At 41.9% G+C, this 17,860-nt stretch overlaps 1 protein-coding gene across 1 annotated transcript in view; it reads left to right on the top strand.

Moving 5' to 3' along the window:
• The window catches only part of b3galt1b (UDP-Gal:betaGlcNAc beta 1,3-galactosyltransferase, polypeptide 1b), a 37,757-nt gene that overhangs the window by 17,038 nt on the left and 2,859 nt on the right, over window positions 1-17,860 (top strand). The gene's annotated exons all lie outside the window — the stretch shown is intronic.

Raw genomic sequence — 17,860 nt, 5'->3', positions numbered from 1 at the left:
AGCTAATGATGTTGATATTTATAGGTACTTGTCTCGGTGTACTGATTGAAGCTTTGTCTCAGCAGATGAACATTATTTTGCTGCTGTGTGTTGCATGTTGCGTGCTGCTGTGTGTGTGGCATTATGGTAATCGACTTTCTCTATTTGCACACCACTTAGCAGACCCAGGCTCCCAGCCAGAATGGCTTAGTGGATGCAGATGTTATTACTGCGTGTATGCACTTTTGACTTGAAGCATAATAACCCCAATTCCTATCGGCTGAAAGCGGCAAATATCAGCAGCAGAAGGGTCCGTATACGTCGGCCTGGCTGAAAATACAAATAAGGCACATAGACCTATTCATGGGCTCTGTCACTTTGAATCTGAGTCGAGGGCTCTGTGCGCACTTTCGTGCCTTGATATCTCAGGTGAGGGAAAAGGGAATGGAACATATGGATTTGGTGCAACATTTACCATGTCTTCTTCCACTTCTCTTCTCATTCATCATCTTAAGCTACTGTGCCCACTGAACTGAATGCGACTTGAACAACACTTCAGACGGCGCAAGCTTTTTCTCTGATGATGTAGACATAAATCACTTTGCCGCTGCATCACGGAGATGGAAGATAGTATTGATTTTGTTTTTAATTGTGTGGCTTGCGGTTTCTTTTCATGATGGGAGAGATTTACTGTGTTGCAGTGGTACATTCAAACATCATATCTGTTTTATTATAGCATTTATCGGATTATTATTGTAACTTAGTTTGAATGTCTACTAGGTTCTTGTCTCAGGTTGAGGCGCTCTGCCAGATACAGTGCTCGCGCACTCATTATTAATAACAATTTCAAAACACCTCTTTGCCTCGAGCATGTGGAAAGAGATTTCTCTGCATTTATTAAATGTGTATTTTCTCTGTGGTGAATATATTTTTTCTCAACAAAGATTTCATTGCAGTGCAAGGAGTTCCACCTCTGCACCCACACACTGATTCATTCTGAATCCATTTAATTTCCAATTTATTTTGGTTTTTCTAATCATCTTTTTCACTCCGCTGTGTCAGAGCAGGCTGCACTTTTACGGACAAAGTTTGTCCTGAGACACTTGTCCTCTGTTGGCTCTCTGCACCCTGTACCTGTAATAGGACCCTTGAGCTGCGTGATTCTCAGTATCCCCTCCCCATGCCTGCTCCAAGTCCTGCTGAGTCTCTCAAACGCCTCTGCTGGCTCTCTGCGTCATGCTTGCACAAACACATGCCCTGGTGGCATTATGCGACTGTTCAAAGATGCATAGCACATATTTAGCAGACACAATCTTGACTCGGTAAGAGAAGGGATTCGGAGAGTAGAAACAAGAAAAGCAGGATAGATACCATCGGTGTGGGGTTTTGTTTTTTTTTCATTCTTGCCTTGATGATCAATGGAGACAAAAGGTCGTGGTGTTTGACAGAGTGACTCACGGTGGCCGGCTGTAATTGTGTTTGCCTCACAGCTTTAACTTGTATCATAAATTATCCAGAGTGCTCTCCTGATGAAAAGGGGCTAGAAGCTCGAAGAGGCAGGTTTTTACAACTGCGACTTGCAAAGGAAATAGGTTTTTTCCTTCGGCTCTGTGTGTTGACTCTGGATCCCATCATATTGAATGTGAATGCATATTTCATGACAGAGCTCTGGGTGTGAGGGAGTGGAGAGGGCGGTGAATCGAACAGAACACGTGCTGTTTGACGGGTACACACAGCAGTGTGCGCACGGTGTTATCACAAAACAAAGTTGTTGCTTACATTTTATGTGTGCTGTAAATGTGTCTGCAAGTGGGTGCGCAGGGTTATTCAAAAAAAAACACTTGCCTGTATGTGCATGTGTGAGTGAGCTGTGTGACATCGAGTTCTTTATTAACAACGCCGTTCTTTATTCAGTTGTTTAACACAAGTGCAGCACATCGCAAGTGTAACTGCGGGTCAACAACATGTCATGGCGAAGTGCTTCATAAAACGCTTTGGTGGTCCTCTTCACATCGCCGCTGGGCTGAAGGAGCGGAGGGGGATAATAGGATTCATGGTGTCTGTGGGGTTAGGGAGCTGCCGCCTGTCAGGTAATGAGACGGGGAAAAAAAAGCCAGACCCTCTGCATAATGATTCATCATTAATGCTGATGTCACCACAGAAAAATAAGGCCGCAGTGACAGGGTCACGCTCGGCTATTCACATCAGCTGTGACCGTGCGCTTGCAGAGACAAGGGGAGAATCGTTGGAATGTGTTAATGGTGTGCAGAGATGAGCAACTCGGTGTAATGGAAGCTTAATTACTTCCTGTCACATGTGCAGGTCCCACAGCTGCTTTTACTCTACCTGTACATCAATGTCTGTCTTCATAAAGAGCACATTCACAGACCCCTGTTAACCTGGAGATGAGGTTGAAGTTTGGTGTACAAAAAACATATTTCTGCCTTTACCATTCCGTTCATTCCGTTTAAAAAAAATGATAGATAACCAGCCAGACAAGATACAGTATTTGTGCTTCACAGTGTTAATAAATATGTGAAACTTAACCTCTGTACTGTAAAACACCCTCCATTTATCAGTGCGTTACTTTAATCTTCCGTTAAAGTTACGGATCGGTCCATGATTTTTTTCGTTTTGTTTTGTTTTTTGATTGTTGCAGCCTAAATTGCGTTTAAGAGTTGTGCAGTTGAACATTTAGATCAGGTCACGTCGCGCTTGCACTCAAATATTTTACCAGAAAAAGCAGAAGGGGAAACAATTTTGCATTAACAATGTCTCAATTCCATTAAGTGACCCTTAATTAAGAGAACCCTGAAAATAGCTCAGCTAAAACGAAAGTGGTAATTTATTGATGTCATCATTGACACCTGTTCTTTTACCACTTGAGTTGTTATCAACTCGTATATTCATGCCTCACAATCACTAGCTCATTCATCAGCTCTGGATAACAGCTGACTAATAAGGTCTAATCAAATTCATACAATGTACTGCGCAGCCATTATGACCTGACAGATCATATTTAGCTTCCCATTCGTTTCCGACAGATTTGATTGTGGTCACAAATTGGCCACGGCTCAATCAGATGTATCTCTGACACATGAAATTGCAAGGTTCTCCAATGTGCACTACGTTTGAGAGACACAGTGGCGCTGACCTTTCATTCAGGGAATGGTTATTGCTGATGTTCTTTTATTCATAACTGCCTGGTGAAATACCACCAGCAGCAGAGAGGGAGGAGGCTGCAGCGATTGCAAAGACAGTAACGGGTTAATGACAGGGAAGTGTTTTTCTATTAGCAGCTGTATTATTATCAACTTTGTGATAAACCTGCTTTAAGCTGATACTTTTAATCGAACGCTGTTTGTGGCTGCAGCTTCGTCCACCACCTCATCATCATGGTGTGCTAAGATTCCGTTTTTTGTGGAGCGGGTGGATTCGTTTTCCCCCCACAGACCAGGGCCTTTTCTGGCAAATCAAACTTAGTGAGCACATTGGCACCACAAGCATCTCCGACTAAAATCCAATCTCGTAGTGTTAAGTACTGGCATGGTGCGATTTTCATTATTCGGAAGTGGTTGTGGCATCATATTGGACACAGAGCTACATTACAGTACTGTCGGTCGTGTGGCGACAGAAGCACAGAAGTGTTTTGACGCTGATCAGCCATAACATTAAAAACAGTAACTGGTTGTAATATTGTGGCTGATCAGTGTATTTTTCTACTCAGTGAAGCCATGGAAAATAACACATTATGAGCGGACATGGTCATTAAAATCTAAATGCTGTGTCTGTTTTGGCTCAGTATGTCTGTAACAAGAAAGGACACTTCAACATTCAGCTGACTAACAAGGAGAAGATTTCATTATGGGATTACAGAGAGTGTACAGAGATGTTTGGTTTTCTTGGCTCTGGCCTACTCACATCTGCAGAAAAAACATTCCTAAAGCCAGTACACAATAATCTATAACTGTCTGCTGGGGATCTGGGACCTGCAATGTGAAGCAAGTTCAACATACCCAGGAAATCTTTTTCATTAACTGGCTTCTCTGAACTCAACATTGGCGAATCCTGGATAACCTGTACTATGGAGCAGGTTGCCAACAGACTCAGTTAACACAAGGTTTCCCGACCTGGCTAGAGGTGGAGTAGTTAATTACAAGCAACATCATCATAACCATGAATAAAGCACAAGTATAAGACAATGAATACATCAGAGGGTTTAGTTTTTATTCCGTTTATTATCACACGTGTTGTTCTGAGCTGCAACGGTTTGACAAATCTATAAAAACTTCACTGTGAACTCCTTTGTCCCTGTTGGGATAATGCAGTAAGGATGACTCTGGTTTCCCAGTGATCTAATTGGTCTGTAGTTTGCCTGTTGACGGATTTTGATCTATTATCTCAAACGCAACCTGCGTTTGAGATAAGTTGCCTTGATAACCACAGATCCTGCTTTGTTGTGCAGGCTTCGGGTCTGCAGTGACCCAGTTGGAGATCCCTCAAAAACATGAAGAACCTTGAGAAATGTAGCTAAATTAATTCTTCTTCTTAGACTAATAACTAAGAATGGTACTAAGTGGAGCGTATATATCCACCAAGGACAAACAATCCGACACTTGATTGTCTGGTTCCTTCTGTAGGAATATAAAAGAGAAAAGGAAGCGGTCGATAACCTAAATGACTTATTTGTTGTCAAACATTGTTAAAAGAATTCCTGGTTGCGCCCCTTTTATAACTGTCCCTCCAGTCCCGGGCCCCACCCCTCCCCCGGGTTGGGTGGAAACATAGACTTTATATAAAAATGGACGTAGTCACCGGGTCCGGAAAGGGAATCGAAGTGCCTGAAGCCTGAATTCTCTGGAATGACCAGCAGATGAAAATGACTCTACTTCTCACCTGATTTATTTTCTAGATCATTTTTCCCTTTGCCATGGCTTGGCCTTTCCACCAAATTTTGTGGAATTTAGTTGAGTAGTTTTTTGTCAACGCCAATAAAAACCTCCTTGGCAGACTCCTGTTGACCTTTACGAGTGTGCATGAAGCAGGATGAAAAGCACCGTAATACTCTGCGAGAAATTCACACTGAATGTTGTTAAACTATGCACACAATTCTGTTCAGCAGCCGCACGCAGGCAGAAATGAGCCGCCAACAGACGGCGAGACATCAGAGATCTGCTTCGGAGCGAGAAAACAGCTCGCAGCAATGACAGTATTAAACCGTTAATTTTTTGTCTTTGTGTTGCCAAGTACACAAACACTAACTGAGCCAGGACAATACTTAACAAATAATACTCAACTTTGTGTAGTTGTGTCAGCCACAGGCTGCCGGCAGGATATCATTATTTTTGCTTTTGGCTTCAAGTGCATAGTTGAGGCTGGCAGCTGACATGACTAAAAGGGCATCGCCAAACGCCGACAGTGGGGAGCACAACATAAACCATCTACTGTTTTTCCCATCAGAACCAACCGGAGGGGACATTGTGTGGCCGAGCGGCAGCAGCAGTTTGTATTGGGGAAGCTAATTCAAGGCTTTTTAAACAGCATCACCTTTACTTTGTTTGCGCCTGAAATCCGCACTACTATATAAAACAGAGATTGTTCGAAAATCTGTTTTTGTTCTTGTTCCGTTGCAAGTTAAATGTTTGGTTTCAAATGTAAATTCAAAACGCCGGAGACGTCATCAGGAGATGACCTAGGTCGTCCTCTACATGTTAAAATCAGGTTGCTAATGGGAAACTGCAGCTCATGGGTTCCCTCCAGTAGCTCGTCTGGTTAAGTATTGACCACTTACAGCCCGAACTCGAATCCATCCTCTCTCTCTCTGTTCCCTGCCTTCACTGTCTCTCCCCGCCTTTGATATCATAATAAAGGCAAAAATGCTATTAAAAAAAATAAATGACTTTCAAAAAGGGGAAACAGATGCTCAGATGGTCAAGTACCTTTCCCAATTACTCTACATTTCATATTTCATTCAGAACTTCCCCTTTCGTTGAAGACCATCATAAAAATCACATTTATTTCCTCATTCAATCCACATTTGCCAACTTCATATTGTACGTACTCCCCCTCGGGGCTTTCTGTGCAAAAAAGACTATGATAAGATGGAAAAGTTGGTTATATGGTTTCATGCAACAAAAATACATCTGTTATGCTTTTAATCATGGGTAATTCATAATCTCATTGAGCGCATTAGAGTCTCCCACACAACAAAGCGGCGATGGGCGTCCTGCAGATTACAAATGTGTACTTTGCACCTCTGTTTTTATTCGCTCCCTGCCTCACTTTTCCCCGCATTTCTCACTTCTGCTGAAGGTAGAGGCATGATGAGGGAAAACACCTTCGATGTGGTCAGCAGGGAGAGCACTCAGCCGCATCACCATCTGTCCCTCTAATGACTACCTGGCTGCTGTGTGATGTTCCACGGTTGGCTGGAGAAGCTCCATGGAAAAAAATCCTCTCATTAAGTCAACACATTTCTTCCCAACTCTGTGCAACTGATGAGACGTGATCGGGCCCGTCTCGTTTTTGTCGACACACAAAGATAAACTCCCATCCTGCCCCTTCGTCAACGCGTAGGGAGGTAATGATTTTTTCATTATGTATACACTGAAAAGGGAACAGCATCTTCCTTTGTTCCCCGGGTTTGTCTCATAAAATTGGAATAAACATTCCTGCCCCATAGTTTCATAACCCTCGTGGCAGTATTTGCAGAAGCACAGTTATGATCTACTTAAGGATTTTTCAAAACCCTGTTCTTTATCTGCGTGGCTCATAAAATATGTATTGTCATATTATTACGTAAAAAACAAAACTTCTCTTAATAATATTTTTTATGAGACTTTGACTCTATTTTGGACTGTCAGATTGTTTCAACTACTTTAACTATTTGGACTTTTCTTTAAAATTAAAACTAGTGGAGTTTAATACAGTGTGGCAATAAATCTTACCTTCTTCTGTTTTTGTTTAAGGTTGGGGTTTATTCAACTGTATTTTCATTTTGGAGATACAAATTTGACGTCTGCCCTCTTTGATGAAATGGGATGGGCATGATATTGATAAAGTCATCCAGTACTTGATGGACAAAGGACAAAGTTCTTTGCTTAATAAATAGAATGTAAACTGCTGAGGAATCTTGTATTGTTCAATGACAACATGAATCGCCTTGTGAGTCTCAGTAAACCTTTCACAAAGAAACTTAAAGGTAAACGTATCGCGTGACCCAAGAGTTCTGCTTTCTGTCTCGTCATGACACACACTTGGCACCATAATGGAGTTGTAAGCAGATCTAAGCATTAATTAACACATTTATCAATAACTCTAACTCCTCCAGGCGCCCTGGTTCGCCTACAGACAGATAATGAATGACAAGTTGCAATAAAAGAATAATGTCTATGTCTTTATAGGAGAAGTTGTATTTGCTGACATATACTGTACATTGATATACACAAAAAATGCCCTCATATCTATTTTGAACTACACTACTCAAAAAATATTCAATGTTCATGTGCTGCTTCTGGATACTAATTAGCGGGAATTGTTACCTGACTGCTGCTGTCAGTGCTGACAACGTACATGATAGCTGGTTTGTAAACAAAACATAATTCTCATTAAAGTGAGACAACAACGAATCTAAAACTTGTTTTTATATTTTTAATTTGGCATGTAAACAATGCTTTGTTTCTGCAGTAGTAAAATATGAGCAAATGATTTTGCCGGATGGAAAATGTATTCCCTCATGGTGGATATGTCGGGGCTTAGCTGAGCCAGATGATGTCTGGGAGCCGATGTGCGAGGGCCGATGCTCCGATAGCCCCCCATCCAATTTATCCTCTGGCCGTGTGCTAATTCCAAAAAACCCAGGGCATTCTCTGTAACACTGAACACATCAGTCAAAGTTGTGCTTGCCTGACATTTGAGAACTGATTCTTACATGTGCATTTGACATTTTGTGTAAGATGATCTTCAGCATATTAACTTATTTTAATTATTTAAAAGCTGGACGGAGCCTGCACACTTAAATCTTTGAGGGCTGTCAGTCATGTTTGGGATAAATTACAAGGCTTGCCAAACATCTCTATTCAAGCCTTGCTCTACACTTTGCCGAATGTCGTAGATTTAAAGGATCAGGCTGCTTTTATCGTATATTTTTGTTTGTCAACAAATCTCCATACCAGATTACCAAAACACATTCTCCAAAAACACATGGGCACGACATTTGCACTTATTTTCAAAACTGACTCAAACCCACTCAAAACTGACCTAAACCTGGATAACCTGATGATGCTACTCGCTGCTGAGCATCATCATCATCATCATCATCATCATCATCATCACTACCATCTGACAACACTCGCCAGCGAGAAGCAGTTCCAGCTATCGCATTAGAGTGATCAGTGTGATATACATGTGTTCAGTCATTAAGTGTGACCCCTCCGAAGGATGTTATAAAAAGTTAAATGGCCCTTGATAGGAAAAATGTGTTCCACTCCTTGTTTTATACAGTTGTGCACCTAATAACTGTTACTTCGTGCAGTAAGATTTCTTTGGGATAATTTGCAAAGAAAATATCTGAGAAGCCAAAATTGCAATCGCAAGTGCAAACACAGCATCTAATGGGCCAAAAGAAGGGAACATTTTCTGTGCGACTTAAGATTTTTTTAAAAAGAGTCGATATTATAGTTTAAAAGATAATATGACATGCTCAGTTTATATTTCTTTCTCTGTAGGCTAGACGGTCCCTGGGGTTTGAGAGAGGTTTTGCGTGATTGCTGTTCTGTGCAGTGTTTCACTGTGTTTAATTTAATGTCTTGGCCTCAGTAATGAGGGCCCTTCACATTCTATTATTTGGAAAAAGACACAAAAGTACACAGGACAAGACACGATCCACAGGATAAAAAGGATTTTCTCACTTGTTGAATTTCCTTTGAAATAAAGACTCGAAACACAAGCTCCGGGAACCTACCAAGTATTACTCTGTACTTCTGTGCCTCAAATATCTTAAATATCTATATTTAAACTGTAAATAATCTACACACACGGTGGGGGTGGAATGTCCAATGAAAAAAAGTAAATATACTTCCATTTTTCTTTTTAAGCAAATCACTGGCTGTGGTGTCGTTTAAGTTTAGCCTCTGGTCCAAACAGGACATGTTCACTGCAGGGAACTTTATATTCAGGCCCTGGCTCTCTTAGGTCTGTGAGGAAATAGTTCATGAACAATCGTGAGAAGTGGAGCATCTTTCAAAAACAAATATTGGCAAATTTCAAAGTGTTACATTTTACTGAATGAAGTGGGGGTTTTTGAGCATCTGGAGCAACACAAGGTTCTGTCACTGCCTAAAAATAAGGAATATTATTTCAGATTTTTCAGTGACCCCTCACTGCAACATGAACCACAAGATATCTATTTATCACAGACTTATGAATATCTTGTATACATATCCTAAAGTATAATAACAGCAGTTAATCCCCTTGTTTCCTCTATTTTTCCTGGAGCTACTGTTTCAGAGTAAAGAACAGCAAGGAGCTTATGAATTATTGAATTAGTCAGGCCCGTCCTCTGACACAGTGTGCTCTCATTTCTCCTCTCGTGTTCGTCTACCAGTGAACAAATCAGTCTAGTCATTATACCAGATCAAAAATTTGATTATTTACTTACTACACTTACCATCTACACTACACTTATTTTCAGTGCAACTACGGATTCATTTCAAGTTATTGGTCACCACAGTTCTTTACTAGCAGCCTGTGAACATATATATTTATATAACATGTAGTGTTTTCAGTAACTGTGCAGAGAAATGTAGGTAATAACACATTTTAGGTCAGTGAGCGGTTGATCTGATTGATGCAGGGCAGTAGACTTCACCTGTGTACTATTGAATCTTCGGTGTCATACATTTTGGAGTGTATTGGCTCATTAGCTCATTTTGTATCTAGGCTAGTTGCAATTAAGAGAAAGCTTCATTTTATTCCTCACATTCCTTGACATGTTTTTCTCACCACCTCTGTCCAGTGCAGTGACATTCAGTATCCATGGAGTGTGTGTAACAGTGACGCATCTCTGGGATACGCAATTTCAATTCAATTCAATTTTATTTGTATAGCGCCATATCACAACATCCATTGTCTCAAGGCACTTTACATAGTGAGGTCAATGTTACAATATTACAGGGAAAACCCAACAATGAAACAACATTTAGCTCTCTTACTTGTCATCTTTGTTTGCAATTTTTCCAAAGTAGCGCATCAAAAATTGAGAGCCGGTTGACGGTTTTAAACTGGCAAGAAGTTGGATTTATTTTTTCTTTTGGCCACAACGTGCCCTTTACTGGCACCAGGGTGAACATTTTTGATTCTATGTGCAGCATTGCAACACCCGATGCCTTTGGGAAAGGGGAGAAAAAGAATAGTGGGCACGGGGCAGCATCTGTTGAGGTATAAAGAATGCTGCCATCATCCCAGCAGGGTGCCGCTTCCTGCTTGTCCGCAGCTCTGTGTCAAAGCATCCAACTCACCCAGCTTTGTCGCCAAAATGTTTCCGCCGCATCCGGTAGACGAAGAGTTTGCGACCAGTCCCCACGGTAACCAATGAGTCAGGGTCTGTGTCTCCGCTTTCTAATCCCTCCTCTCGTTCGTCTGTCACCATCATCGCTCCTCGGGCACCGGCCGCCTGCCGGCCTGTCATCTCCCAGTGAAACCTGCAAATGAGTCTTATTGTTTCAGACGCAGCTTATTATTTATTTACAGACTGTGCTGTGCCCGGGCTTCAAATTGGCGGCAACAATTTCACCAGCAAGTTTCCGACGGCTGGATCCCGTCCATACTCAATGGTCTGCTCATTGATAAGTACAGTAGAGTCCCACCGGAGTGGGGGTTGCCTGGGGATAATATCATGCTAATGAACAATTAAACATTTTGGACTTAGGAACTGAGTCTTATGCGATATGTAGCATAACAAGCACAAAACACACTTGTGGAAAAATACTACTACTACCCGGTCTATAAGTGAAATATCTTTATACTGCTAATTCGTTTTTTCCTTTTTATTTATCCATCTGCAGAAGTAAAAAAAAAAAAGAAAATCCTGTCAGAGACATCATTAAAGTGGTTTAAATAACTTATAATTCATGAAACAAATAACAAAGACGATAGAGGATATGTTTTTGTCCACATCACTTGAATTTGAGTTCTTGTTTATGACAGTGATATTTCCTTAGCAGACAAACGATTATCAACAATTGTTTTATTAGCCACTCACAATTAATAGTGAAGTAGTGGAGATGGATGGTGAGAAGTCAGGACTTTGAGTCAGAGATTGGAAGTTGCTTTCTTAAGTTTTTACTGAAGGTATAAACAATCTTTCCCGCAAACAGAAATACTGTTTAGACACATTTTGAATAACCATTTTGTGACCGTGCAGATACTTTAATCAATATAGAAATGCTTCTTCATTTTTTTCTTTAAAAAAAGTTTTGTTCCCTGTACTCGTCTTGATTACTACTGTGGGTGGAAGGAAGGGTTGACTAATATTCACGTCTTGCATCAGAGTACACGAACACTTTTTTGATTACATTCCACACATATTTTTCCTTTGTGTTTTTGGTTTGAAATGATGAAATCCCGGCCCCGCTGCTCCAGCCTGTGCAGACCTTCCATGACTTGTTGCCGTTGCTAAGCTACAACTGGAGAACCGCTGGTTGAGTAAGTGGTAGATTCTTTCTGATTTGTTACAGAGAGAATCAGTTAGTACATAAAAACATTAACAGCCCTTCTCAAAGTCTATTGTTTGTGTTATAATGAAACCTAAACGACGACTCACCAGCAAACCCTCCCTAAATCAGTGTACCTCACAAAAACGTGTTCTTGCCACTATCAACCCATCATAAAGCCGAACGCTGAATTTTACTGCCACTGTGCGTGCAGCAGAAAGCAGCCCTTCACCCAAGCATCTGTGTTTTTTACAGATCCATTCACACAGAGTATCCACATTTATTAAGTCACGTTAATTTTCCTGGAGGCTTGACGATACTCTGGGGATTTCAGCTCTCCCTATGGAATAAACAGTTTTACGCTTTCAATCTATCAGAAGTTTCCACTCAGCCTAATGTAGCTTCGCTCATTTAACTGCCCGTCTCCATTTCCCCCAGTGTTTGTCTTGCTGTAATAGCAGAACACAATTTAGATCGAGCCCAAAGCATGAAATATGTAAATGACAATATTCTCCCTAATGTTTCAGTTAGGGGGCAATAAAAAAAAAAAAAGACCAGAGTCAGTGGAAAACAAGAGAAAAAAGAAAACAAACGATTCAAAAGCTCATCTCAGAGGCAAGGACACAGTGACGCAGAACATTTTCCAACTGTGAATTTGGTGCGTATGCTTACACGTGTACTTACATGTGTCTTTATCGGAGTATGATAGACTCACAGTGGCATTTCGAGGGATGCAAAAGAAAGAAAAGAGACATTTTGCATCCAGCAGTTGAACTGGAATGAAAAATAGTTGCATATTCACACATTCTGATAATGTCAATGAAGGGGAGGAAGATGTAATGTCAAGAATTTGTATAGTGGACTTTATGTGGAAAAACCATGTCAGACGATATTTTATTCAAAGCACGGCATTTGAAATATAACACGTCTGGAGGGAATCTTTCTATAATTAATTAGATGGTGTGAAATTTATAAATACAGATAAACTATAGAACAGAACCATGAAATTGTAAAATGTTCACCTCATGTTGTGTAATCCTGCTTCTTGTTACAATAAGTTTATTGCGGGTCATTTTTATTTCATTCTTGCAGCTTTTGTTGCAAAATGTCCGTCATCTAAGGTCTGTATTTATTTCACGATGACATTTTCTGTGTGATGTTTTGGGTTATGTTGACATTTTATTTCCTTGTGCCACCTTGCTTCACAAAGTCTTTGTCTACTAGTCATGACAGACGACGCAGGAGCCACATATGCGATGTTGTGCGGTTGCCTCAGTCTGAATTATTGGACAAAAACTGGGAAAAAAGGGACATTCATGTATGAGCTGAGATTTAAAATATGTCACAATTTTTTGGTCGTTTTATGACATAAACTTTGCCTGTGTTTACTTAAATCATTTACTTATGTTGAACACTTTGGGTCACCACCCATCGCAGAAGCAAAGAGTAATGGGTACAGCTCAGAAGTAATAAATAGTGATATAGAGTCGACGTCTCTACAGCACTCTGCCAGGACTGACGTCCAGCAGGACGCCACGTTGCTTGGAAGAAGTGTGTGTTTTGGTGAGATGATTTACTGAAGCCATCTGTGGGTTCCAGAACAACAGATCTCACGGTACACAACAGCCTTTGTGGAGTGGAGCTTTAATACAGACGGAGGGATGGAGAAGCTTTACAGAGTGTTTTTGTGTTTAAGGGATCAGGCGCGAGAGTTTAAAAAAAAATCTCTTTTCAACCTGGCTCTTTGTTTGACTCATGTTTTATAGTAGTAAGAGTATAATAGTAAGAACCTTGCAAAAGCACTTCGTAGAGCGCTTCAAGTGAATGTTGTGGAAAAAAACAAAACATTTGCATATGGTCACTCTCCTTTTCCAAGGTCACTGAGCATATCGGCTATAAGCTTTCAAATGTGGCGTTCAGCGACAAGGCGTTGAGCAGGGAGATTTAAGACTTTACCACCTGCCGCGCTTCAATTTTCACATCACATCTGTGCTCCAACAGGCGGTCTTGTCTTGTATCATTTAATTATTTGTTATTGTGGAAAACAAATACATACTGAAGGCGTGTCCCACGCTCAGATCCGTGAATTAAAAGTTGATCAACATCACATAATCCATAAACTACTGGACACAAAATGCCACAGGTGTTTCCATCAAAACAGCATGGTGTAGATATAATGTAGTCTTCGTGCAGAGTGCAGTGAGACAGTGAGATGCAACGTGAAATTGGTATTGTTATCCAAAGTTCAGCTCTACATGTGTGTTGTGTCGTGTCAAATGAAAGCCAAGGTAATCAATTCATATTTCTGGCACAGGCTCTCCCCAATAAGCAATAAGCTTTAAATGAACCAGTTAATTCAGTCTTGCAATCTATTTGTTCAGACACGTTTTTCGTTGGGAAAACTCTTTAGAGAGCCTGTCAATAGACGGTCATGGGGCCATGTATCAAAGCCTTTTTGTTGTGCGCAGAGGAGAGTGTAATAGGCCTTTTTAGAAACCAGTTCAGCGAACAGTCAACCCAGAGGCTTAGAGAAAGAATTGTCATGTCTTGATGAATGGCTGTCTTTGTGCTGTGTTCCCTGTGCAAGTTTACCTCTTGCTATGTCATAAATCATGATAAATTGGGTCTCTGTTGGGAGTACAGGCTAATTATTCCCCCGTTTTGTCCCCCCTCCCTGTTGTGTCTCTGTAGTTTGCTTCAAATCCTGATGGTCCCGCGCTCGGAGGTGCCGCCATGTACACATCTTCCTCCCCCTCATAGACCGTTTTGTGTTTCGCCCTCCTTTCCTGCCATGTCCCCGGCCCAATCTGGTCCCACAGAGGAGCAGGTTTTAACGCTGCCCCTCAGTGTGACATCCACCGTCACGGAGACTGATTGGAATAATAGCTCGGCAAAGGTCTGCTCCAATTCCGCAGTGATCTGAACACATGCAGCCACATCTCAGCTTCCCCGTGTGCAGACATCGATCAATGAACTGTTCAACAGAGTGGGGGTCTAGGGACTGTATTTTCTGGTTTGATGGACTTCTGACAAATGGCCTCGGTATTTCAAGTTCACCACCGCCGCAAACTTTTTTTCCCCCAGCGTCGGGGAGCTGTGACTAACGTCCAACTCTTTGTGTTCAACTTTGCCACCTGTAGCGTTACGGCACAAGTGTGGCTTAAAACATAGAAACCTCAACGTTTGGACTCACGGCCGCTCATGTTTTTGTAGTTCCTCTTAGTTCGGCCGGTTAGGAGTTTCTCTTGGTCTGTGGGTGATTGATGATTAAAACGTAAAAAAAAAAAAAAAAGCAGCACAAATACAAAATCAGCCGACAGCCACTTCATTGATGATAACTCCACTTGAGTAATTACATCTTCAGTCCACTTTCCACTTTTTTTCTTTCCTAAAAAAAAGAAAAAAAGAAAATGCATTTGATACAAACTATTTTAAAAAATCCCCACGTACAGTGGATGGCAGCTTTTCTGTAGAAAATCTTTACATCGTCACATGATGTATTGAGGTCAGACGTTACTTTGGACACTGTTGCTCAGAGAAGTGACATTCAGGGCAGAAAGCATGATGATGTCGGGTCTCTTGAGATCAGCCAGCACAGAGTTCAACCTGAACGTCATCCGTCAACCTGTCCTGCCCTCTCCCATGTCCCCTTGTCCACCACCTCATTTTACACTATTTCCCTTAAATTTCGCCATTTTAGGACCATGGTATATTGTAAATGATTAAATGGACTGTATTTAAAAAGCGCTTTTCAAATCTTGTCGACCATTACAGGTCACATTCATCCGTTCAGACAAACAATCTTACGCCACTGCTATACACATAGCTTATATCATATCACACATCACTCACGTACTGCCCGTACAGCCAAAGTCACATTCAGCACGTGGACTGGCGGAGCCGGGGATCGAACCACCGACCGTCTGGTTAGTGGACAATCCTCTCTCCTGAGCCACAGCTGCCCCACCGGCACCTGATTCAAAAGCAAATAGGCCTGTGAGTGTGTGTGTGTGTGTGTGTGCGTGCGTGCGTGCGTATGCGTGTGTGTGTGTGTGTGTGTGTGCGTGTGCGTGTGTGTGTGCGTGCGCGCGCGTGTGTGTAAACATGCACATATCTGATGTGAAATCTGTAGTGATGCACAATCATCATGACCATTGTCATCAATGGGGATTAGTGATTCAGTTTTTCATTTGGTTTGATGATTTGACAGCAAAAATACATGACAATATGCCGCTTTGACTGAGCCGGACTTTGTCAGCGCCGCCGCTGCGTAGACAGTGGCGCAACAGGGCGTTACGTAATTCTTCCACTTCAGTTTTGCTTGTGCATAGAGCCTCAACAGTTCATCCCCAACTAATTAATGAGAGACATTCACGAGCAGCAAACTGCACTTTCTTCTCATATGCATCAGAGTCCGGGACAAACTGAGTAGTCTGTTTAATCCAGTGGTGTATGTGCACATGAGAGACCCAGGCCCAGATTAGAAATGTTTGTTCTGAAAAGGCCACTGGAGGTTGTGTTGTACAGACTCGCAGCCAAATGAACTGTCGCATGCACATCGCCTCGCGCCTGTCTCATAAATACTCTTGTCAAAGTGATAACGCGGGACTGCCTGCTACCAGCGGGCCCTTGGTTATTGAGTATTGCAACATGTGTGCACGTAGGTCTTTTGTTTTCACCCCGTTATTAAATTGAAGGCCCTCAGTCGTGGCTCGGTCTGCCCCCGTTCTTCCGTCCTCGCTCCACCAGACCCACCGTCCTCCTCGGGTGTCAGAAGATGATGGCTTCTGTGTGTGTCCTGCGTCAGAGTAAACTGCTGTTAACAGAAACGATTGTATGCCTTCTCTCAATCCTGTGAGATCCAATAATAATTCTACGAGAGGAGAAGAGGCCTGACATTGTGAGTAAATACTCTCGAGAAAGAGTTTTGCTGAGAGACTCTGGGGGGGGACACGGTTCAGTACAAAATAAACTGTGAAGTAACACCATTTTCTCAGAACTGACCATTGTCTCAGACTGATAATACGCTGTCAGAAAATCTATTCTGCAGCTGTCACACACAAAACAGTATAGATGTAGTCGCAGGGTGAGATAAGATGGTGTTTTCCTCATAGTCCGTCAGAAAAAAACCTTCTATAAAGTAAAGGGGCATTGTTATGTGTCCTTTTCTTTTCATTTCAGTCTAACGGAAAACCTTTGTTTACAATGCGGGTAAAGACAGCAGCTAATGGCACTCCATCATTAAATGGAATCAAAATCATGTCATTATGGCTGGATTGTGGGGGTTTTTTGCGACTCTTCGGCTTTGAAGATGGAAATGTGGCTATTTTCATTGCACTGATGGCCGTCATGTGATCCGCGTTCCCGGCGTGACAAGAGCAGTCCCGGGGAGCTTCAGAAGGCGGGATGCATGATCTACATGCTAACATGTGCTGCAGGGGCCCAGCCACCGGCGCTGAGGCACAAACAGATGTCACCGTCCGCGCTGCAGAATGACTGATGTTCGGAGAGTCGACGTGCCAACTTTTCTGTCAGCTCCGCAACAGGCCGACGGTATAGCAGTGCAGCACTGAACAAACCCTGGAGAAAAAAACAAATGTAACAGAAAACACCGCAGGGGAGAGGCGTATCGTGGCGCGGCGTTCCGTTTGTGCCACCACATAATACTGTCAACGCTTATTTGACAGCTGTAGTCATGAGTTATTTACTTGTGATGGAGTATATTTTACAGTGTCATTACGGCTTTCAATCTGAGACGAATCTGAAAACCCCTTCCAGTGAACTACACAAAGTTGTCAGAAGAATAGCGGCAGTTCAGGTATTTGAAAGAGCTCCGGCGAATATATCAGCTGGATCTCGCTATATCGTAATCACGAATAACTGTATTGTGTGCTGATTATTATTCAACGTGATGGCGAAATGAAATAAAAAACAACAGTAAAATGTGAATAATCGCATTTGCGCTGTGTACATTTGGCCTGTTGCTAGTCAGGGTTGTAACTCAGTATGCAGACAATCCTCACACCGCGATGTTTGTTGCCACTGAATAATAACTAAACCTCAGCGTTGAATAATAGAAATGTGTGTGGCAATGAGTCACTTGCCAGATGACTGACGGCACCAGGCGTCTTTCATCCAGCGGTGTCATTTATTGGATATTGATTTCATCT

This window comes from Scophthalmus maximus, chromosome 14 (genome assembly GCF_022379125.1).
Source record: "Scophthalmus maximus strain ysfricsl-2021 chromosome 14, ASM2237912v1, whole genome shotgun sequence".
Classification (NCBI taxonomy): Eukaryota; Metazoa; Chordata; class Actinopteri; order Pleuronectiformes; family Scophthalmidae; genus Scophthalmus; species Scophthalmus maximus.
This window is presented reverse-complemented; position numbering and strand designations above follow the sequence as displayed.